Here is a 14,743-nt window from a genome sequence, read left to right on the forward strand (position 1 = left end):
CAACATTCTAACACCTTCCCTTCGATCCTTCCTTCAAAAAGTAGTAAGATTTATTGTCTTTATTCATTTACTTGCACTAATTGCGCCAGCCGTTTAAAAAGAAAAAAATAAAGCGGCTCGGCTTTTTTTTTTTTCCTTGGGAGAAGTTGCGGTTTCGTTTTCCCCCGGCGGTTTTTGCCGGTTACGATTCCTGCGGCCGCTTGTGGATTCTTCTAATCCTTTGGCCTGGAGGTCCTGGTGCAAGTATTTATATATTGAATTATTGATTATTTATTGTATACAAAATATTTAAGGGCTTAAGAAATACCTCCTGCGGAGTGAGACGCCTTCCAGTCTCCTGGACTTAGTCGATCGCTTCCCCTTTAAGTATTTACGGGGCGATTTTTTCGGCGCGAAGGCCTTCGCGCCCTTTTTAAATCTAGGCCTCTCGTGTTGGCCTCCTGCCAGCCCCGTAGGCCTCAGTCCACCGCGTGGATCCCGGAGCGGGCCTTGGGGGTCCCAGGCTAAATTCTCCACCGGCTAAGCCTCCAACCAGAGTGCCTTGGTTTACTTAATTACAAAGTTTAGGGAGGCTGGCCCCGCTGGATTTGGGGGCACGAACTCTGGGTTTGCCCAGATTGTCCTCAAGTTTCAGCAGCTTCGAGGCCTCGAAGCAGGATCCATTCCTCTTGGGAAGTCTTTGAAATTCTTCTCCTTATTATTCAGTTATTGGCTCAGCCTTGTCTTCTGTTAATTGTCAGACTATGGCTACTTTTCCCAAGAGAGGCACAACTAAAGGTCCCAGAGAGGCCAGGCCTACAGGCGATGAAATTAATAGTATCCCCCAGGCCTCTTCCTCCTCTTCTCCAGGGGCCCGCCCCTCGACCAAGGTCACCAGGGCCGAGAAGAGAAGGGACCTAGCCCTACAAAAAATCCATGACAAATCAGCAAAACGTTTGAAAGTGCAGGCCCAAGTAATCAGTAGTCAAGACCCCCCAGAGGCTTCTAGTCTACCTCCTTCTGGGGTCCCTGTGTTATCTCTGGATGAGCCAAACCTAGACAGACCCCAACCTAACCTATGGGGCATAGGTCCAGAGGAACCAGATATTATTGAAGATTCCCCCCAGCCAGGATCATCCCAGGCCTTTAGGAATTCTTCTGCCATTTCTGCTGATATTTCCAGTTTACCTCCTGAGTTCCAGTCTATATTTGCTGTGCTGTCCAAAGCCATTGATGCCAAACTCTCCACCATCAATGAGCCTCCCTTACCTCTTCCTCCTTCTCGCTCCTCCCGCCCCTTGGGTTCTTCCCCAGCGGTCAGAGCTCCTATTCAGGATGATTCAGATTCCTCCCAGGACGAATATGAGGATATAGAGGATGATGAGGATGCTTTTCAGGGCTTATCAGATGATGAGGAATCCCAAATAAAGGTTCCTCCTCCAATTACTATTGTTCCCTCTCAATTATTCAAATCTCTCCTCCTCAAAGCTAGAATTTCTACGGGATTAGCGGCCCAGGAGAAACAATCCTCCACTTCCACTGATCCCCCAGAGGAGAATTTACCTTACTTCACAGAGGAACAGGAGGATAACGAGGTAATTCCTATGCCTAAATTGTTTAAAGATGCCTTACTCAAACAGTGGGAATTTCCAGCCTCTGGCCTTAATCCCTCCACCAAGGATAGAAAGTTGTACAAACTTTCCTCTTCCTATGAAGAGCTTCTATCCTTTCCCAAACCAGATGAACCTGTCAAGATTCTTCACTCGGCAGCGGCTGTGCCAGGCGAGGCGGAGGAAGTCCTCCGTCCAGAGGACAAGCGCATTGAGCAAATGCTCAAAAGAGGATTCACCGCTGATTCCTGGGCCATTAAAAGTTCTGCAGCGGCTTCCTTTTTCTCCAGAGCCACGCTGCTGTGGCTTCGCCAACTTCAACAGCATATTCCTCCCGATGACTTGAGAGGTCAACAAGACTTCAACAAAGTCTTTGCAGCTGCTCAGTACGTGGCTGATGCCACCTTGCAATCTACTAGGTTTTCTGCTAAGTCTATTGCAGCTTCTACAACGGCAAGAAGACTCCTATGGATTCGCCCTTGGCAAGCGGGAGTTCGCCAAAAGTGGCAGTTATCCCAGGGCCCCTTAAAGCGCGACCTTCTCTTCGGTGATCTTCTGGATCCACTCCTCACGGAGACCACGGACAAGAAGAAAGTTTTGGGTCCAACCACAAAAAAGGCTACCAAAACGCAGTCCTTTCGTCGCCCAGGGCGCCAGCAAGATCAAGCGGCTTCCTATCAGAGATCTCCAGGTCAGTATTCCCCCCGCTTTCGTTCCCAAGGTAGGAACTCCAGGGGTAGAGGGTTTCGCTTCCAAAGGGGAGCTTCCTCTAACAGGGCTTCAAAAAAACCTAGATGGTAATCTTACCTCCATTCCCATAGGGGGTCGCCTAGCTCATTTCGCCTCTAATTGGCGTCTCACCTCCAAGGACCCTTGGGTCATTGACACTGTTCAATCAGGCCTTCTTTTAGAATTTATTTCTCCTCCCCCTAAACGTTTTATTTCCTGCCCTTCTCCCAGGTCATCCTCAGATTGTAACCGTATGGAGGAGGCCATTTCTCATCTATTGTCCATCAGAGCCATTCAACCGGTCCCCTCCGATCAGAAGGGCCTAGGTTTTTACTCCATCCTATTTATGGTTCCAAAGTCCTCCGGAGGTTGGAGAGCTATTTTGGATTTAAAGAAACTAAACCTATTCATCAAATATAGGAAGTTTAAGATGCACTCCTTGTCTTCTATTTTGGCCGCCATTCATTCGGGAGATTTCATGGTCTCCTTAGACCTCACTGAGGCCTACCTTCACATTCCTATAGCCAAATGCCACAGAAAATTTTTACGTTTTTCCTTTCAAGGCAGGCATTTCCAGTATAGGGCGATGCCATTTGGCCTTTCCTCGGCCCCTCGAGTCTTTACAAAGCTCTTGGGATCCCTGGCGGCCTATATCCGGGCGTCTCCCATCCACATTTTATGTTATCTTGATGATATTTTGATTCATGGGAACTCCCTAGAGAGAGTGAAAACAGACCTTTCGGTCACCATGTCAGTCCTTCAGGACCATGGTTTTTCCATCAACTTTGACAAAAGTCACCTCCAACCTTCCACTTCCATTTCTCACCTGGGATCCATTATTGATTCAGAATCCTCCCAGGTTTTTCTCTCTCCCGAGAGAAAACTCAGTATAGTGGAGTTAATTTCTAACATTTTATCTAATGCTTCAGTATCCATAGTTACTCTATCTTCCCTTTTGGGGAAGATGGTGTCATGCATAGGCATCATTCCCTGGGCTCGCCTTCATGCTAGGGAACTCCAGTGGCTCCTGTTGCCTTTTCAGAGATCGGGGCACAGCAACTCAAATCGACGCATTGTCATCCCACTGAGTGTTCGCAGATCCTTCAAGTGGTGGAAGTCTCCGGCCATGGACAAAGGATCCCCGTTCAGGTGCCCGGATCAATTTGTCATCACCACAGATGCCAGTCTATCGGGATGGGGCGCCCACGCCCAGGGGATGATAGCCCAGGGCACGTGGTCCCCGGAGGAAGCTTCCAGGCCAATCAATTGGCTAGAGTTAAGAGCCGTTTCCCTGGCTCTGAAGCATTTCTCTCCTCGCATCCCCAACCGGCACGTTCTCATTCTCACCGACAACATTGCCACAAAAAGCCATATCTGCAGACAGGGAGGCACGAGATCCAAGGCTCTCATGAGGGAGGCCCTCAAGTTGGGCCTTTGGGCGGAAAAACATCTACAGTCGCTCCTAGCCGATCACATCTCAGGGAGTCTCAACGTCCAGGCGGATTGGCTATCCCGAGCAACGATAGACCCAGGAGAGTGGAACCTCCATCAAGATCTGTTCCATCAAATCACCCTCAGATTCGGCCTACCAATCCTGGATCTCTTCGCGACCAATGCGAACGCCCAACTCCCTCGCTTCTATTCCAGATTTCCATCCCCGGGAGCGGAAGCAATCAATGCCCTCCGGAGTCCATGGCCTCCAGGCCTACTCTACGCATTTCCTCCAATTCCAATCCTCCCGGACGTGATTCACAAGGTCCTCACCGAGAGGGCCCGAGTAATCATAATCGCTCCTCATTGGCCCCGCCGGCCCTGGTTCGCGGATCTCCAACAGCTGTCCGTCCAGGACCCTTGGCGACTCCCCGTTTCGGGGGATATGCTGCGGCAGGGGGCCTCTTTCCATCCAGACCCGGAGTGGTTCCACCTCACCGCCTGGCTGTTATCAGGAGAGATCTAGAACTGCGTGGTCATGACCCCGATTCAGTGGAGGTCATTTTAAAGGCCAGAAGGGGTTCGACCAATCGAATCTACGACCACACGTGGTCCAAGTTTCACCAGTGGTGTCTACAGGAAGGTCTCTCCCCTCTGTGCATCCCCATACACAGAATTATTTCCTTCCTTATGCAAGGCTTCCATAAAGGACTTTCCACCAGCACCCTCCGGCGTCATCTGGCAGCCATTTCATCTGTCCTAGGGGGTCCCCGCAGACAGCCTCTCCGATCCTTCCCTGAAGTTCAGGAATTCCTCAAGGGCATAGCCAATCTCAGACCTTCCAAGGTCCACAGGTATCCTTCCTGGGATTTGCCACGGGTTCTCCATTCCCTCACGCAGGCACCATACGAACCCCTAAAATCGGCGTCCCTCAGGTACCTATCCTTTAAGGTAGCATTCCTGGTGGCTATTACCTCTGCCCGACGCATTTCGGAGCTGGCTGCCCTCTCAATCAGGCAGGACCTTTGTCAATTCCATCAGGACAAGGTAGTCTTGCGACTGGACCCCACCTTCTTACCCAAGGTCAGTTCCATGTTCCACAGATCTCAGGATATTGTCCTACCTTCCTTCTGCCTCCAACGAGACCATCCCTTGGCAATTAGATGGCACACCCTGGATCTCACCAGAGCGCTGAGAATATATATCCAACGCACAGGACCCTTTCGGAGGTCAGAAGCACTCTTTGTAGCCTATCATCCCAGAGTCATGGGGGCCAAAGTGTCTTCAACAGTAATAGGCCGTTGGATCAGAGGGACTATATCTAAGGCCTATGAGTCGGCCTCCCTCTCAGTTCCAAGGAACATCACAGCGCATTCCACCAGGAGCGCAGCCACCTCGGCCGCTTGGGCGACTCAAGCCCCGTTGGAGGAGGTCTGCAAAGCAGCCACTTGGGCCTCGCCAAATTCCTTCATCAGGCACTACAAAATTGATTCTTACGCTTCAGCGGACGCTGCCTTCGGCAGAAGGGTACTCCAATCCGTTATCTCACACGATAGCAAGCTAATCCCACCCTAGGGACCATCTATTGGGTATGTCCCATGTGACTGCTGGACCCGCTCCTTCAGTACGGAGAATAGGCGTTGATTGCTTACCTGAACGCCTCTTCTCGTACGGTGAGCGGGTACAGCAGTCACTTCCCGCCCTTATATGTGTCTTCTTTACCTTTCTATATCTTTCTTCCTCTAACAATGAGAGTTGAACACTAAAGAGCTTCACAACTGAGCCTAGTCTATGGATTCGCGAATTCTGGGGAAGGGGCGGATCCGGCAAGCTTTTTTAATACTAGGCTCAGTTCCACCGGATTGGACATGAGCAACCCATGTGACTGCTGTACCCGCTCACCGTACGAGAAGAGGCGTTCAGGTAAGCAATCAACGCCTATTCTCTTCCAGGTAAACGAAACGGGCCCAATAAAAGACGGCATCTCCCCGTTGCGTTTTCCCGCCTGTCGCCGCGCACGGCTGATGGTTCGTTGCCTGCTCATAATAATTGCAGCTTTCCGTTGCTCTTTGCCAGAAAGCCTCCGGGCCTTCCTTTCCTGCAACCATTGGGGCTAAGAAACTTGGTTGGTTTTTTAAAAATGGGAAGTCCAGATCGTCTGTGTCTCTCCTTGGCTGTGGTGCAGGGCTCCTGGCTGGAGATGGCTTGGTTCCTTTGGGCAGGGGTCCATCCGTCCATCCTTTAGATCCCAAGCCTCAAAGGGCAGCGTCTTTTCTGCTTTGCAAAATGCAAGGGAGAGGCCAGGTTGCACGAAAGAAGGCAGAAAGTAAGGGTTGGCTTCCTGTCTTCTATATTGCAGGAGGCTTCCAGGTGTGGAAATGACTTCATTTTGGACTAAGTTCACAAGAGCCAGTTGGATTCCCATCTTCCTCCTTGACTTCCTTCTTTATCTTTTCCTTCCTTCCTTCCTTCCTTCCTCCCTCCCTGCCTGCCTGCCTGCCTGCCTCCCTCTCAATTTTCTTCTTTCCTTCCCTTCCTTCCCTCCACCTTTCAATATCCTTCATCTTTTCCTTCCTTCCTTTCTTCTTTCCTTCCTCCCTTCCTCCCTCCCTCTCAACCTCCTTCTTTCTCTATCTTTTCCTTCTTTCTTTCCTTCCCTCCCTCCACCCATTCAATTTCCTTCATCTTTTCCTCCCTCCATTCCTCCCTCCCTCCCTCCCTTCCTCTGAACTTCCTTCTTTCTCTATATTTTCCTTCTTTCTTTCTTTCCTTCCTTTCCTCCCACTTTCAATTTCCTTCATCTTTTCCTCCCTCCCTCCCTTCCCCTCAACTTCCTTCTTTCTCTATCTTTTCCTTCTTTCCTTCCCTTCCTTCCCTCCCCCTTTCAATTTCCTTCATCTTTTCCTTCCTTTCTTCTTTCCTTCCCCCCTCCCTCTCAACTTCCTTCTTTCTCTATATTTTCCTTCTTTCTTTCTTTCCTTCCTTTCCTCCCACTTTCAATTTCCTTCATCTTTCCCTCCCTCCCTTCCCCTCAACTTCCTTCTTTCTCTATATTTTCCTTCCTTCCCATTCTAACTGGGTTGTCATGCAGAAGGTTTCTACCAGGTTTCTCCTTGAGTCCCATATTTTCTCCCTGTTTGCACAAATACGATGCAGAGATCAACCCCAGAAAACCGAAGCAGATTTTCTGCATTTGCATCAATCTGGCCTTTCAGTAATCTCCAGGTCTTTGTTCTCCTCCTTCTCCAACTCACCTCCTTTGTGCAAAGTCCTAATGCTCAGGAGCCTTCATCCCTCCCCCCTGTTTTCTTTTAATAACAAAATTGATTTCTCTTCCCTTAAATGAAGCCAGTCCATTCAGGGCTAAGGGGAGAGAGAGAGAAATTGAGAGAGAGAGAGGAGAGAAACAAAAGAGAGAGAAAGAGAAAAGAGAAGGAGAAAGAGAAGAAAGAAAAGAGGGAAAGATAGAAACAAAAGACGAAGAGAGAAAAGGGAGATAAGAGAAAAACAAAGGAAAAAGCAAAAAGCGAGTCAAGAAAAGAAAGAAAAGAGAGAGAGAAAGAAAAGAGGGAAAGAGAAAGAGAAACAAAAGGAGAAAGAGAAGAAAGAAAAGAGGGAAAGAGGAAGGGAGAATGAGAAGGGAAAGAGAAAGAGAGACGGGGAGAGAGTGAAGAGAAAAAGAAAAGAGAGAAAGAGGGAAAGAGAACAGAGAAAGAAAAGGAAGAGAAAAAGAGAAAGGATAGAGAAACAGAGAGAAAGAGAAAAGAGAGAGAGAAAGAAAGAGGAAAAGAAAGAGAAACAAAAGGAGAAAGATAAGAAAGAAAAGAGGAAAAGAGAAAGAGAGAATGAGAAAGGAAAGAGAAAGAGAGACAGAGAGAGAGAAGAGAAAAGAGAAAAAGAAGAGAGAAAGAGGGAAAGAGAACAGAGAAAGAAAAGAATGAAAGAAAGTAAGAAAGAGAAAGGATAGAGAAACAGAGAGAAAGAGAAAAGATAGAGAGAAAGAAAAGAGGGAAAGAAAGAGAAACAAAAGAAGGAGAAAGAAGGAAGAAAAGAGGGAAAGAGAAAGAGAGAACGAGAAAGGAAAAAGAAAGAGACGGAGAGAGAAGAGAAAAGAGAAAAAGAAAAGAGAGAAAGGGAAAGAGAACAGAGAAAGAAAAGAGAGAAAGAGAAAGGATAGAGAAACAGAGAGAAAGAGAAAAGAGAGAGAGAGAAAGACACAGAGACAGAGAGAAAAAGAGAGAAGAGAGAGAAAGAAAAAAAGAGATAGAAGGAGAGAAAGAAAAGGGAGAGAAAAGAGCGGGGGGATGGAGGGAGAGAGAGCGTTAGGGCTTAAATGGGAGTGGCCCCGACTGGGTCTCTGTGTCTCTCGAAAAGCAGTTTGTTAATTGGCTTTTAATCTGAGAAGCGGAGTATTTGTTTGGAGCCTGCGTTGAATCGTAATAGGGGATAATATCTTGTCTTTGACTGATGAGTTATTTGATCTCTGCGTGGCGAGAAACTTGCCATCTGCGTTCACGGATTGAGGTGGGGAGGGCGGGGAGCTGGAAGGGAGCCCAAAGCGAGGGAAAGAAAACAGCTGTTTGCCTGCAAATCGTTCTCCCCCCCTTCCTTCGTGGTCTTTATTCTTCCCTGGAAAAATAAATATTATTACACATTTTCAAGGAAACAGGGAAACTAACCCACCAAACTAATATAAAATGCAAGGTGGGGAGGGAAGGGGAGGGAGGGAGGGAAGGAAGGAAGGAATAGTGGGAGGGGAGGAAAGCAACAGCAAAGGAAGAGAAAGGAAGGAAGAGTGGAGGGAAGGAAATAAAGGGTGGGGGAATGAAGATTGAATGAGTAAGGAAGGAAAGAAAGATAGAAAGGTGAGAATATAAGAGATGAGAAAAAGAAAGAAAAAAGATAGAAAGAGAAAAAAATAAGGAAAGGATGGGAGAAGAGGAGGGAAGAAAGAAAGAAAGAAAGAAAGAAAGGAACTTATGGAGGAAAGGAAAAGAACAGAGGAAAGGAAGAGGAAGGAAGAGTGGAGGGAAGGAAAAAGGGAGGGAGGAAGGAAGAGGGAATAAGGAAAGATAGAAAGGTGAGAAAATCAGAGATGAGAAAAAGAAAGAAGAAAGATAGAAAGAGAAGGAAAGAAAGAAAGAAAGAGAGGGAGGGAGAGAGAGAGGAAGGAAGAGAATGAGCAAGGAAGAAAGGAAGGAAAGATAGAAAGTTTAGAAAATAAGATGAGAAAAAAGAAGAAAGATAGAAAAAGAAAGAAAGGGAGGGAGGGAGGGGGAATGAGCAAGGAAGAAAGGGAGGAAAAATAAGAGATAAGAAAGAAAGGAAGGAAGGAAGGAAGGAAAGAAAGGTAAGTGCAGCAAAAAAGAAGAAAAAGAAAAAGCAAAGACTCTTCCAATTAATAAAATTAATAAAATTAATCTGGCTGGAGCAGATGGTCCCAACGTTCTCCCTTTGTTTCTCATCCCCCTCTTAGGTACAAAATGCAGATATGGTTAACCCTTTGCCTGCCTCAGGTCCTTGCTATAGAGTGCCCATTTCCTAAACACACATATACGCACACACATATATACACACACAGGCTCCTCCAGTGACGAATCACACTTGCATCAATGAAAATTGACTGTTTTTCCCCCCCTTTCTGGTCCTGGATGACCAATAAATATTTTATAAGATTCCTGAAACTGGCTCTGTGGATGGAACGCCTCCTCCTCCTCCTCCTCTTCTTCTTCTTCTACTTCTTCGTCCTCCTCCTCCTCTTCCTCGTCCTCCTTCTACTTCCTCCTCCTCCTCTTCCTCCTCGTCCTCCTTCTACTTCCTCCTCCTCGTCCTCCTCTTCCTCCTCCTTCTCCTCCTCCTCCTCTTCTTCTACTTCTTCCTCCTCCTCTTCTTCTACTACTTCCTCCTCCTCCTCTTCTTCTACTTCTTCCTCCTCCTCCTCTTCTTCTACTTCTTCCTCCCCCTCCTCTTCTTCTACTTCTTCCTCCTCCTCCTCTTCTTCTACTTCTTCCTCCTCCTCCTCTTCTTCTACTTCTTCCTCCAGTTCTTCTACTTCTTCCTCCTCCTCCTCTTCTTCTACTTCTTCCTCCTCCTCTTTCCTTCCCACAACTCATTTCTTTTGCCTTGCCTGCCTTCAAAACATTTCCCCTTGCCTGCATGCACCCGCATTGTTGCGGTACTGAGTAGCTGTGAGACAAAAGAAGCCTTCGAGTGCTGGGCCATCTATTAAAGTGGAACTGGGACACTAGAAGCCTGCAGGACAATCGGAATCCAGATTGTCCACTGGACCGGCCAAAAGACAGCCGGCTATTTTTAAAACCTTCCGTTCTAAGGACAAGGACGCTTGTCAAGTGGCTTCGTGATTGGGAAGAGAGAAAGGAGGAGGGAGAGAGAGGGGGGAAAGAAAGAGAGAAAGAAAGAGGGAGAGAGGGGTCAGAGAGAGAGGGAGGGAGGAGAGGGAAAGAAAGAGAGAAGGAGGGAGAGAGAGAGAGGGAGGAGACAGGGAAAAAGAGAGGGAGGAAATAGAGAGAGAGAAGGAGGAGAGAGAGAGAGGAGAGGGAAAGAGAAGGAGCGAGGAAAGAGGAAAAGAGAGGGAGGGAGGAGAGGGAAAAGGAGGGAGAGAAGGAGGAGAGAGGGAAGAGAGAAGGAGGAGAGAGGGAGGAGAGAGGGAAAGAAGAGAGAGAAGGGGAAGAAAGAGAGAGAGAGGGAGGAGAAAGGGAGAGAGAGAGAGAGGATCATGCAGCCCCTTTCCCTTGCTAACACAGAACTACCAATACAATATTCAGATTGAGGATTCCTTTTCCCCAAGTGCATTATTTTACATTTGGAAACATTAAACTGCAGTTTCCATTGCTTTGACCACTTATCTAGTAAAGCTAAATCATTTGCCATATTACAGACACCTCCAGGAGTATCAACCCTAGAGTCATTGGCAAATAGGAAAAATCTTCCATATCAAACCTTCTCCTATGTCACTCTCAAACATCTTTACTCCATAGGACTGCTACCCACCCTCAATTCAGGTTGACTTCCTTGCTGACATTTCCCCAAAGAGGAGATCTTTCCTGAATTTGCTGTAGAATTCCTTGGACATCTGGCCACCCACGTTCTGCCCTCCCTCTCCGGATTTGTCACAGACAGACCTGGGAAGACTCCCATCTGTGGCTGTCGACAGTAATCTTCTCCTCTTCTCTTTCTGGATGCCAAAGAGACGGATGTGTTTAACATTATTGAAATAGCCAAGGAAGAGATAACTTTAGGACAAGAGCACACAAAACCCTAGAATTTTGGTCTTCAGCGTTGTCATTGATTGAAAGCTGGACGGGGGTAAAGTCATCTCTCTCTCTCTCTCTCTTTTTTTCTATCATCTATCTATCTATCTATCTATCTATCTATCCATCCATCCATCCATCCATCCATCCATCCATCCATCCATCCATCCATCCATTCATGTGATGCATCTTCCCAACAGCAGATGTTACAGATTAACAGAGTTGGAAGGGACCTTGTGGGTCATCTAGTCCAACCTTCCACCCAAGTAGGATACCCTAGACCAGAGGTCTTCAATGTCGGCAAGGTTGGCTGGAGAACTCTGAGAGTTGAAGTCCACAAGTCTTAAACTTGCCAACTTTGAAGACCTCTGCCCTAGACCATTTCTGACCGATGGCAATCCAGAACTTCTGAAGGCAACTTCTGTTCCATCGGTGGATGGTTCTCACTATCAGAAATAATTCTTATTTCCAGGTTGAATCTCTCCTTGATCAATTTCCACCCATTGTTCCTTGTCTGGCCTTTCAGGTACCTTGGAAAACAGCTTGAAATGCATCTACTTTTCTTGCAGTTGTGAAATTCTAAATTTTGGTCCACAACGTTTCTCTCTCTCTCTCTCTGATCATGTAATGCATCTGTTTATGTATCTATCCATTGTGCTGAAATGGAAAATACTGCAGCATCTTTCAGGGGGGGGGGGGAAATCCAGATATATAATGACGCTTATGCTAACTTTAACATGAGAGAAAAAAAGACCAAATTAACCAGGAAAAAAGAAAAAAAAGAGTGAGAAGATGCATATAATAACTATTGATAGTGATATAAAATTAATTCCGCCCTTAAGCTTATCATTAAATCTAGATTATGTAGAAGCATTTGGCTCCATCCGCTCCTTTCTGAAACATAGATTTAAAAAAAATAAAAATAAAAATAGATAACCCATTCATATCCTGGATCCATTCCTCCAGAATGGAGAGGATTATTCCCTTTCCATTTACCGTAATTATCCTCTTTGTCAGGCTGCAGGCTCGGAATAGCGGAATCCCTCCATCAAATCCAGTCCAAAGCCCTCTATCTCGGCTTGACCTTTCCAGTGTGCTTGGTGGGTCAGCATTTTGCAAAAGCGGCCCTTTTTTTTAATAAGCGAACTAAATCGGGGAATTATTATGATCGCGTCCGTCACACGGTCAGCCAGATGTTCAGGCTGGATTTGGCCTTTTTAATCCCCCTATAGAGGCCTTCCCACGGACCCGAGACAGGCCAGATAGATGGTCGTTTTGTTGGTAAACAATGTACAGTGGTACCTCTACTTAAGAACGTCTCTACTTATGAACTTTTCTAGATAAGAACCGGGTGTTCCAAGATATTTTTTGCCTCTTCTCAAGAACCATTTTCCACTTACAAACCCCAGCCTCCAAAACTGTAACCGGAAAAGGTGGGGAGAAGCCTCCGTGGGGCCTCTCTAGGAATCTCCTGGGAGGAAACAGGGTCGGAAAAGGCGGGGAGAAGCCTCCATGGAGCCTCTCTAGGAATCTCCTGGGAGGAAACAGGGCTGGAAAAGGCGAGGAAAAACCTTCCGTGGGGCCTCTCTAGGAATCTCCTGGGAGGAAATGGGGTCAGAAAAGGCAGGGAGAAGCCTCCGTGGGGCCTCTCTAGGAATCTCCTGGGAGGAAATGGGGTCAGAAAAGGCAGGGAGAAGCCTCCGTGGGGCCTCTCTTGGAATCTCCTGGGAGGAAATGGGGTCAGAAAAGGCAGGGAGAAGCCTCCGTGGGGCCTCTCTAGGAATCTCCTGGGAGGAAATGGGGTCAGAAAAGGCAGGGAGAAGCCTCCGTGGGGCCTCTCTAGGAATCTCCTGGGAGGAAATGGGGTCAGAAAAGGCAGGGAGAAGCCTCCGTGGGGCCTCTCTAGGAATCTCCTGGGAGGAAACAGGGCAGGAAAAGGCAGGGAGAAGCCTCCGTGGGGCCTCTCTAGGAATCTCCTGGGAGGAAATGGGGTCAGAAAAGGCAGGGAGAAGCCTCCATGGGGCCTCTCTAGGAATCTCCTGGGAGGAAACAGGGCAGGAAAAGGCGTGGGGAAGCCTCTGAGAGAGAAAGAGAGAGATGTATGAATAATTGTATAGAAAACATTCAACATAAAAGTCAACCCTGTTGACCTTTGATTTCTTCAACCTATCAATAACGGACTGTAAATATCCTATGTAAATATATAACTATCATTGACATCGACATGCTTGGTAACTTATTCACTTTTATTAAGAGTAATATGTTTATATTATCTTCAAGTAGTATTTACTTTCATTTATTCGTTAATTTATTATTTCATATCAACTGAACAACGATTCATTTATTCATTTCAAACTGTAAAGCTGAAAACCTTGTAAGATTATATGTATCCGCTCGTAGGCAATTGTTCATTTTATCGCATTGGTTTATCTTATACAGTATCATTATTACAGTTTTTGGTGTGTGCGGGTTTTTTGAATGAGCCAATCCAGAGCATGATGCCATGGTACCTTCTGTCCCAGGTTATATTATTATTATTTTGATTGATTGATTGATTGATTGATGTATTTGCCTTTTATGCCGCCCAATCCCAAAGGGCTCATGGCGGCTTACAACAATGATAAAACACAATAAAATAGATACAAAAGATAAAAGAAGTTGAACATTTCTAAACTAAAACGTTATATAAATCCAATTAATATACAGTATATATATAATTATATATATATAATTCCGTGTCATCTTTGTCTTGTAGTTCCAATGACATTTTAGTCAATTCTGCACATTCTAGTACTTTGTTAACGAGGTTTAGCCCCACCAATGACTCTTTTAATAGGGGATGTAATGCAATGCTTATTTGTCATCATTATAATTATTATTATTTAAACGCGTGTGCCACCCACTCAACTTTCAATAGTTCTGGATGGGGTTGCTGCAAGGAAGAAATATGTATACAATAACTGCACAACGGTGGGTTTTTTCCCCAGTAGATGGGTGCTTTCCAAACTGGGTCAAAGGGGTGGTTTTTTTGTTGGTGTGATGACACACAAACCCATTACCGAATTACTACAGGGACCTTTAAACTGAGTCAAATTGTAGGACTTTCTGATAAACAGTTTGTGGGGTAATTAAGAGAAAAGTTGGAGATGTTTTCTCTGCTGTTGTTGTTGTTGCTTTTAACTTCCCAGCCTAGATGTACAGTGGCACCTCTACCTAAGAACGCCTCTACTTACGAACTTTTCTAGATAAGAACTGGGTGTTCAAGATGTTTTTGCCTCTTTTCAAAAAACATTTTCCACTTACAAACCTGAACCTCCGAAACTGTAACCGGAAAAGGTGGGGAGAAGCCTCCATGGGGCCTCTCTAAGAATCTCCTGGGAGGAAACAGGGACGGAAAAGGTGGGGAGAAGCCTCCGTGGGACCTCTTTAAGAATCTCCTGGGAGGAAACAGGGCCAGAAAAGGAAGGGAGAAGCCTCCGTGGGGCCTCTCTAGAAATCTCCTGGCAGGAAACAGGGCTGGAAAAGGCGGGGAGAAGCCTCCGTGGGGCCTCTCTAAAAATCTCCTGGGAGGAAACAGGGCCGGAAAAGGTGAGAAGCCTCCGTGGAGCCTCTCTAGGAATCTCCTGGGAGGAAACAGGGCTGGAAAAGGCAGGGAGAAGCCTCGGTGGGGCCTCTCTAGGAATGTCCTGGGAGGAAACAGGGCTGGAAAAGGCAGGGAGAAGC

At 46.6% G+C, this 14,743-nt stretch overlaps 1 protein-coding gene across 3 annotated transcripts in view; it reads left to right on the top strand.

Moving 5' to 3' along the window:
• Positions 1-14,743, top strand: part of NECTIN1 (nectin cell adhesion molecule 1) — a 207,571-nt gene that overhangs the window by 29,682 nt on the left and 163,146 nt on the right. The gene's annotated exons all lie outside the window — the stretch shown is intronic.

The sequence above is a fragment of the Erythrolamprus reginae genome, chromosome 12, assembly GCF_031021105.1.
Source record: "Erythrolamprus reginae isolate rEryReg1 chromosome 12, rEryReg1.hap1, whole genome shotgun sequence".
In the NCBI taxonomy this organism is placed as follows: domain Eukaryota; kingdom Metazoa; phylum Chordata; class Lepidosauria; order Squamata; family Dipsadidae; genus Erythrolamprus; species Erythrolamprus reginae.